The following is an 8134-nucleotide window of genomic DNA, read 5'->3' on the forward strand; positions in this document are numbered from 1 at the left end:
AGCTCATGCAGCTTTCATAAAAGACAGGGATGTCCTACAAATACCGGCGGTTATTTATACGTTCATTCACTCTCTCCCCAGTCCCATGATATTAGAGATATTTTATTCATGCGTTCAGTGCCTTCTTTGTGCAAGACAGTTGACTAAGAACTTTTCAGGACAAAGAGATGTGTTGAGCCCTAAGTCCTGCCTCCTGGAGTTTGTAGCTTACAATAGAGATAAGGTGGGGACACCGAACTGTGCATGAAGACTGGATTGTGCACATTCGAGCTGTGAGAGTTTGGAAGAGGGGGAGCTCACCTCTAGCTGGGGAATCAAGGAAGATTTGATGCAGGAGGTGATAACAAGCTCAGCCTTGAAGGGTGGGTAAGATTTCAATGGGAAAAGGTGTGAGGTGGGTGCAGAGGCCGATCCAGCCAAGTGCTTGGTGGGTCAGGAGTGTTGGGGTGAAGGGTGGGGTGGGGGAGGGAGAGGTGGAGATCAGACTAGGGTGCTGGTTAGGGAGGGGTCAGGTTGTGAAGGGCCTTGAATGCCTCTCTGAAGAATTTGGATTTTGTTTGGAAAGAGTGGGAAGTATTCATTCATTCATTCATTCATTCATTCATTTGAAGGATACATGTAAGAGTACCTACTCTTGGCCAGGGACCTGGGGATAGAGCAGTGAATGAAAGAGACAAGAACGCCTGCCCTGGTGGAGCTGACATTCTAGTGGAGAGATGGATGATAAACCCAAAAAATGAATAAAAGATAGAGGAGCTCCAATGGCTAAAAGAACTAAAAAGGCCCAGGAGTGTCGGAGGAAGTGGCAAATTTCGATGAAGCAGGCAGGGATGCCTGCTGAGAAGGTGACAAAGGTGAGGGAGGGAGATAAGGGGCGGGGGGAAGAGCCTGATCAAAGAGGGGTTCAGAAAGATGAATGGGAGGGGTGGGGAGGCAGAGGCTCATGGGAACTAATGGGGGCCCGACTTGCTCCCCTGCCCTCCGCTCACTGCGAGCCTGCTCTGGGGGTCCTCCCCGAACCTGGTGTGCTGGCTGCTGTGGCTCTGCACACCTCACTACGTCCTCTGGTCCCCGTTTCCTCCTCAGCACCCAGGCAGCCTCCCAGCCCCACTTGGCCCTCAGAGCCCAGCTCTGGGACAAGATCCCAGCTGTGGAACAAGCACACGCACACTCACGTCCACACACGTCCGCACATGCGTTCTGTCCCGACCCACCACACGCCCGCCAGCCTCTGCTCTCTGGGTCCCCTGACTCCTGCGTCACTGCCCTGACCTGACCGTGGAGAGGGGGCCGGGGACAGACGGGGTGGGGGGTGGGGAGTAGACACAGCCGGAGGAGAGGGAGGAGAGGAGGAGCCGTTCGGGCGGTGGGACCTGCTTCTCCCCTCACACCAGCTTGTCAGAGGTCCCCAGGCCCCTGCCTTCGAGAAAGGGAGAGGGGCCCTGAGCACCAGCCCCTAGCCTCTGGGACCTGCTTGACAGGGGTGATGCTGGCTTATCCACTGGGGCTTTGGGAGAGAGAGCTGCGATTGCAGCCTGGGAGAGAGGGCAGAGGAGAGGATCTTAGCTCACCCTGCACCCAATCCCTAAGCTGTAGTAATCCTACCAAGAGGGCAGAGGCTGGTTTGGGAGCCAACTTCAACCCAGGTGCTTGTGGATACTGCCCAGCAGGGTCCATCCATCCAGCCTTGACAGCAGGGGACCCTGAGGAGCAGGAAGCTACCCAGGGCTCTCCCTCCGATGCCCACCACACCCCCGCCAGTGCCCCCTCCATCTGCCTGTTTGTATTTCTCTGGTACGGGGCTGGACCAGTGCCAGGACCACCGCGGAGGGTCTCCGCACCATCCCCTCCAGTTATCCCCAACCCTGCCACTAGAGTAGCTTTCCCACTGAATAGCTCGTTCGTGGCATTCCCCAGAGCAGGAGCCTGCAGTGGCTCACGGTTGCCTCTGAACTAAGACCCTCTGTGCCCTGCCATCCAGCTACCTTTCCAGCCTGTTCTCCCACTTTGCTCACTCCCACTCTCCTGCATCACATGAGCTCAGTTAGATGGTTTGCTGCTTCCCGCCCTTCGCTCACTCTGTGCCTTCCACCTGGATCACCCTCCCCCTCCCACTATGGCTCTCAAAGCCGAAACCCAAGCATTACTTCCTCTATGAAGCCTTCCCTGATACCCCAACAGGAAGCTGTCTCCCTGCTCTGGGCTGCCATCCTTTATGTACACATCTTAAGCCTCTCCTGGCCGGGCCACCATATACAGCTGTCAAGGTTGAGCACTGCACAACTCCAGGGGGCGCCATTCATATCGACCCTGATGAGAATGGTACTCTCTGGGGTCATGCAGCACAGGTGCTCTGTTAACCAGAGGAGAGAGCAAAGGACAGTGTAGGCTGGTCTTGTTCACCTTGGTGCCACTGGGCACCCAGCATGTTGCCCGTTCATGGTCATCCCTCAAGTGTGGTTTGCATTGTGTGGTCCCTCCACTGCAGACACCTCAGCCAGAGAATGGGAGACGTAGAGGGAGGAAGTGAGCTACTCATCCTCTGAATGCTTGCTGGAGCCATGCCTGGACAACCTAGCTCTGGGTTCGTGGGGGCCTGAGAGGTCTCCATCTACTTCCTGAGCAGGCAGCCCCCCGAGGCGGGGTCTGAACCAGAGGATGGCGGGGGTGGAGGCAGGCTCTGTTCCACGGAGTCCTCCTGGCAGCCAATTCAGACTGAAAATCCAAGAAGCAAATTTACAGCCCCCTGAGCTGTCGCAGACCCCCAGGCAGCACGAAGTCCCAGCTGCCTGGAGTCGTGTTGGGGATGAGGGGGGGCCTCTGGACTTCTCCTCCCTCCTCCTTTCCAAGCAGTGTCTTCTCAGCTGGGCTCGGGAGTTCAGCCAGCAGCCCAAAAGACCTTCTGTGCTGGGAAGTGAGGTGGCCGGGACCTTGGAGGGTGTGGTGGGGGAGGGCTTCCTGGTGCTTGGGGAACTGGGAAGGGAGTGAGGACTTGGGATTCCTGCCAGACAGCAAAAGGAAGTCCTGTGCGAAGGTCACTTTGGAGAAACTGAGGCAAGTTCTGCTTACTTGGTCACAAAGTAGCCAGTAGACCCAGACATCTGGGTTTCTGTTCTCAGCGAGCAGCTCTGTGGCATCAGCAGGCTAATGGGGCTAGTCTGGCAAACAAGGGAGCCCAGATTGGTGGCCTGAGCTCCGCCACTAGCACCTGACGTGGACAAGTGACTTTATGTCTGAGCCTGGGGATGGTAAAAAACTATAGTAATCGCTTGCCAGGGCTGTCGTGATTATGTAATGCCCGGCACAGGGTAATCAATAAATGCTAGCTGTTATCACGGCGCCCTCTGCTTTACTGTGGCTGCTATTTGTCCTCGCTTTGGAGGCCTGGAGACCAAATCTCCAGCATATTCGTCAGCCCTCCTCCGGCGTCCTCCACTGTTCCCTCTGGGGAGCTGGGCATGGGTCCATGACACCTTATCTCTGGTGTTGTACCTTTACCAAGCAACTCACTGGTAAAGGTCATGGGGATAGTGGGGTGTGGATGGAGGTACCTCGGGGTGTACACATCCACTGCTCTTTGGAGAAATTTGCCACTGAATAAAACTGAGTGAAATGGCATCACTGTGGGAGTTGGGGGGTGGCAGGGGTTAAGACACAGATATCAAGACAAGTCTCACACTTAGTTTATTCAAAGCCTGGGGCCAAACAGGGGTTTCCTTTCCCATTAACATGGGTCTCCTCCCAAGGGAGGCCCGGAGAAGTCCCAAGGACCTTGGACTGAATGAGGCCTGAAGCATTACCAGGCCAGCTTCCTTGGTTACTTGTCTCTTGCCTCTCCTCCAGTGCTTGAGTCCTTGAAGGAGGGCGCCCAAAGCACCAAGACCTCCACCTTGGGATCCAGAAACACTTCCCCAGATTAGGTTTCTATGAAGTGTCAGCCCCACCTTAGGATCTCTTGCTCACACGTATGGCTGAATATTCCCAAGCTCCTTCCCATGGCACCCCTCCTTTATCAGAAGACAGAGCTGCTAAGTTGGTCAGAGTAGCTTTCCTGTCCAAGCAAAAATAAAACTAGAAAATCCTAATTTAAAGCACTACTGGCGATATCAACGGGAGTAATGTTTTTCTCCCATGTAAGATCTTTGCAGGGGTGCAGTCGTGAACACAAAAGTTTCATTTTGTTAACATGGGGCTTAAGGATTTTGCATGAACTCTTTTTTTTTTAAATTTTATTTATTTAATTTTATTTATTTTATTTTTGGCTGTGTTGGGCCTTCGTTGCTGTGCGTGGGCTTTTCTCTGGTTGCGGCGAGTGGGGGCTCCTCTTCATAGCGGTGCGCGGGCTTCTCATTGCAGTGGCTTCTCTTGTTGAGGAGTATGGGCTCCAGGCACGTGGGCTTCAGTAGTTGTGGCACGCGGGCTCAGTAGTTGTGGCTTGCGGGCTCTAGAGCGCAGGCTCAGTAGTTGTGGCGCACGGGCTTAGTTGCTCTGCGGCATGTGGGATCTTCCCGGACCAGGGCTCAAACTTGAGTCCCCTGCATTGGCAGGCGGGTTCTTAACCACTGTGCCACCGGGGAAGCCCTGCATGAACTCTTTAGGCTCTTCCTACTTGGAGGAACATAGGCCAAGATCTACTCAAGGTAGTTTATAGAAGCCTTAGACATACTCTTAAACCTCCAAGTTTAGCAAATATTTTCCCAAGTTGTTCATGGTTCACTGATAACCAATGAGTTACGAGAACCTATTGCTTAAAAGAGGCATCCTCCGATCTGTATATAAGCAAGACCTTCTGTTCATGTCTTATTTCATCAACCAGCAAATAATTTTAGTACTTTTAGGAAAGTATATTTTTCTTGCAGCAAACAAGATTCATAAACTCTGAGCTGGAAGGGACCTAGGACATCCCATGAAGGTGAACTTCCACCCTCTGCTTGCACACTTCCAGTGAAAGATATTTGGTGTTTCTAAGGGAGCAGAGACTTGTTATAGGGTAGCCAACAACAAGCTGTCCTCCTGTGCATGCATGCGTGTATCCCTCCATTCATTTGTCAGATATTTATTAGTTACTGGATTGCGCAATGGAATCGCTTCTTCTCCTTGAAATTATCTCATCAGTTTGATAAGGAACTCCCCTGATCACCCCACCTAGGGAACAGACCAAAGGAACAGGCTTTGTAAAAAAAAAAAATAACGTTTTCTTATCACAAAAACAATACAGGATCATTGACCAACTAGAAAATATGGCTAAACCAAAACACATCAATTAAAAAGCACCCATAATGTCGTTAGGAAGATGGAGTCATAAGTGGTCATTTTCACAGACTTCTCTCTTGGTGGGATAACATTTGCCTCACCCCCAAATCTGTGTAGCGGGATATCCCTTCCCTAAGGAACTACATTTGACACATGCCTCTAGTCCAACTTCCCCATAGGCTCCAGGGTTTGTTCCCCCAACTCCTGACCAAGCACTGGAAACTCACCTAGAAGGATCATCCGCCCATCCAAACCAGTTCATGTGTTCTGAGGGCCTCCCTTCTTCCCTGCCATGCGTGCCACAAAAGTAAAAGCCGACAGGACTAATAACCCAGCCTTGTAAACCAAACACACACAAATCACCTTCCTTCCCCTCTCCCCATCCCCATGAAGAGGCTCAAACCATTCCTTAGCAAAATGGCTCAAGCTAACAACAGTAGCCCTTACTATTTTTTGAGCCCTTACTAATGCTAGGAAAACTCCAAGCACTATGTAAATGATTTGTCTTTTTAAATCTATCTGTCCTTTTTCCTATTAGTTTTTAGAGAACCAGGAGTTTATACCTCTCCAGGCAGACCTGGCGCCTAACACAGATTCCATACAACCAGTGGCTGCTCAATAATACTACGGATGATGAGAAAAGGTCTACACTCACCTCCAAGACAAGCGTTTCAAATCTGGCCTCTGGGGATCTGTTTTTGAAGTAGGAGGTCATTTCGCACGCTTTGTGGGCTCCATAGTGGTTGAGCAAAAGGAAGGGAGGGAAACTTCACCTGGACACCCCTTCTATCCCCATCACCTCCCAAGCTGTGATGGAAGACACTTCAGAGAACCAAAGAGGGAGGGAAGCAGAGGCCGGCACTGGCCTCCCTGCAGAAGGAATGCAGAGCTCCCTGACCGTCCACCACGCATGGGCTCCAACAGATGCAGGAGCTTTCCCCACGCCCCCTACCTGCCCTCACACCCCTTCTTCCTTCGGTGGCAATGACTAGGGGCTGTTTCTGCAGACCTGCCACTGAGGGAAGCCCCACTGGCAAGCAGTGAGAGAACTCGGAGTAGAAACAACAAACAAATAAGCTGGGAGATGTAGCTGCCAAAACAAACCAAATGCAAAAAGGCTGCTGCCACCACCTCGGCTGGGCCCAGGCCAGGAGCAGAGAGCGGAGCACATACGTGCAGGGACACACATAGTTCCCTCCAGCTCCCTGCCGGCTCCCCACTCCGTTACTGGGGGCTCCTGGACAAGGGAGTCTTGCAGTCAAGGCTGATAGGGAGGGACTTCGCTGGCGGCACAGTGGTTAAGAATCCGGCTGCCAATGCAGGGGACACGAGTTTGAGCCCTGGTCCGGGAAGATCCCACGTGCTGCGGAGCAACTAGGCCCGTGCACCACAACTACTGAGCCTGTGCTCTAAAGCAGGCACCCCACAACTAGTGAGCCCGCGAGCCACAACTACTGAAGCCCGCGCACCTAGAGCCCGTGCTCCACAACAAGAGAAGCCACCACAATGAGAAGCCGGCGCACCGCAAAGAAGAGTAATCCCCGCTCGCCGCAACTAGAGAAAGCCCATGCACAGTGGGCCAAAAATAAATTAATTAAAAGAAAAAAAAAAGGCTGATAGGGGAATTGGGGTGGGGGGGGATAAGGGGTACCTGATAGAAACATTTCCAGCCTTGTCTCCCTCAAATCTCCCCAGTGCTTCCTACTTTCTAGCTGCCCGAGTGACCCTCCAGTCCCAGAACACACCCTGCTTGTTCGTGAATCCTCTTTGTGCATGCTGATCCCTCTGTCTGATATGCCCTCTCCCTTCTCTTCTGCCTGGCAAGCTCCTATTCATCCTTCAAAACCCAGGTCAAAAGGTGAAACCATCTGAGACCTCACCAGGAAGTTAGCCATTTCCTTCTCCACACTTCTGTATCGTGGCCATTCTTCTTACATAACACATCTTACTCATTTCACAAAAAATTGGTATATCCACCTTCCCAACTAAGTGGTGAACTCCTTGAAGGCAGGGGCCATTTTATACCCATCTTTGCATCCCCAGGGCCCAGCCCAGGCCTTGGCTCACAGTAGGCACTCAGCATGTGTTTAGTTGTTAGAATGAAGCACTAGTCCTTCTGTAAGGAGTTCACTTTCCTGAGTGGCTGGCAGTCACTTCCGCAGCATTAATCCCTCATCAACAGGAATACTCAAGCCAGAGGGAGAGGTTTTGTTAAACGAGAAGGTTAATTTTCAGAACCCCAACCCAAACTGCCTTCAAGCAAACTAGAACCAAATTCTGTTACTAACCTTTAGATCAAAGGCTTTCAAACTCCTGTGATCTTGCCCAACAGTAAAATTGACGCCCAACAGTAAAACTGATGTCATAACTAGCACATATGTGTCTATATACACATCTATAACTGAAACAGTGTCAACAAAATATTACCATTGAAATTGAACTTTTTTTACTTGCTTTTTAAAAGGCTTTGACCCAGTAAATTGATTTCAAGACCCATATATGGGTCACCACCCACTTTGATAAAAATCACTTTAGGTGACTTGTTTGATAAACATGAAAAATCAGATCCTCCTACAAATATCCAAACAAAAAAGTACTTATGACCTGTGTGCCCAGTAATTCAAAGGGAAGGCTATCCTTTCCTGCTTAGAACAGCCCAGACACAAGGGTCTGAAGGGCTCTGGACCATAGCTGTTTAGAACAATTTGGGCCCCTCAGGACCAGGAATCAAATGAAGCAGTGTCTCAGTCTCTACCACAGGCTGATACAAAGGAGGCCCCCATCTTTGTTTGCTTTCTTCATCCTTAAACCCTCACCCTTCCTTTGCCTGGGAACCGCCAGCAGAGAACCTGATGCTTTCCTAGCATACAACTACACCCCA

Source organism: Balaenoptera musculus, chromosome 15, assembly GCF_009873245.2.
Source record: "Balaenoptera musculus isolate JJ_BM4_2016_0621 chromosome 15, mBalMus1.pri.v3, whole genome shotgun sequence".
NCBI classification, from domain to species: domain Eukaryota; kingdom Metazoa; phylum Chordata; class Mammalia; order Artiodactyla; family Balaenopteridae; genus Balaenoptera; species Balaenoptera musculus.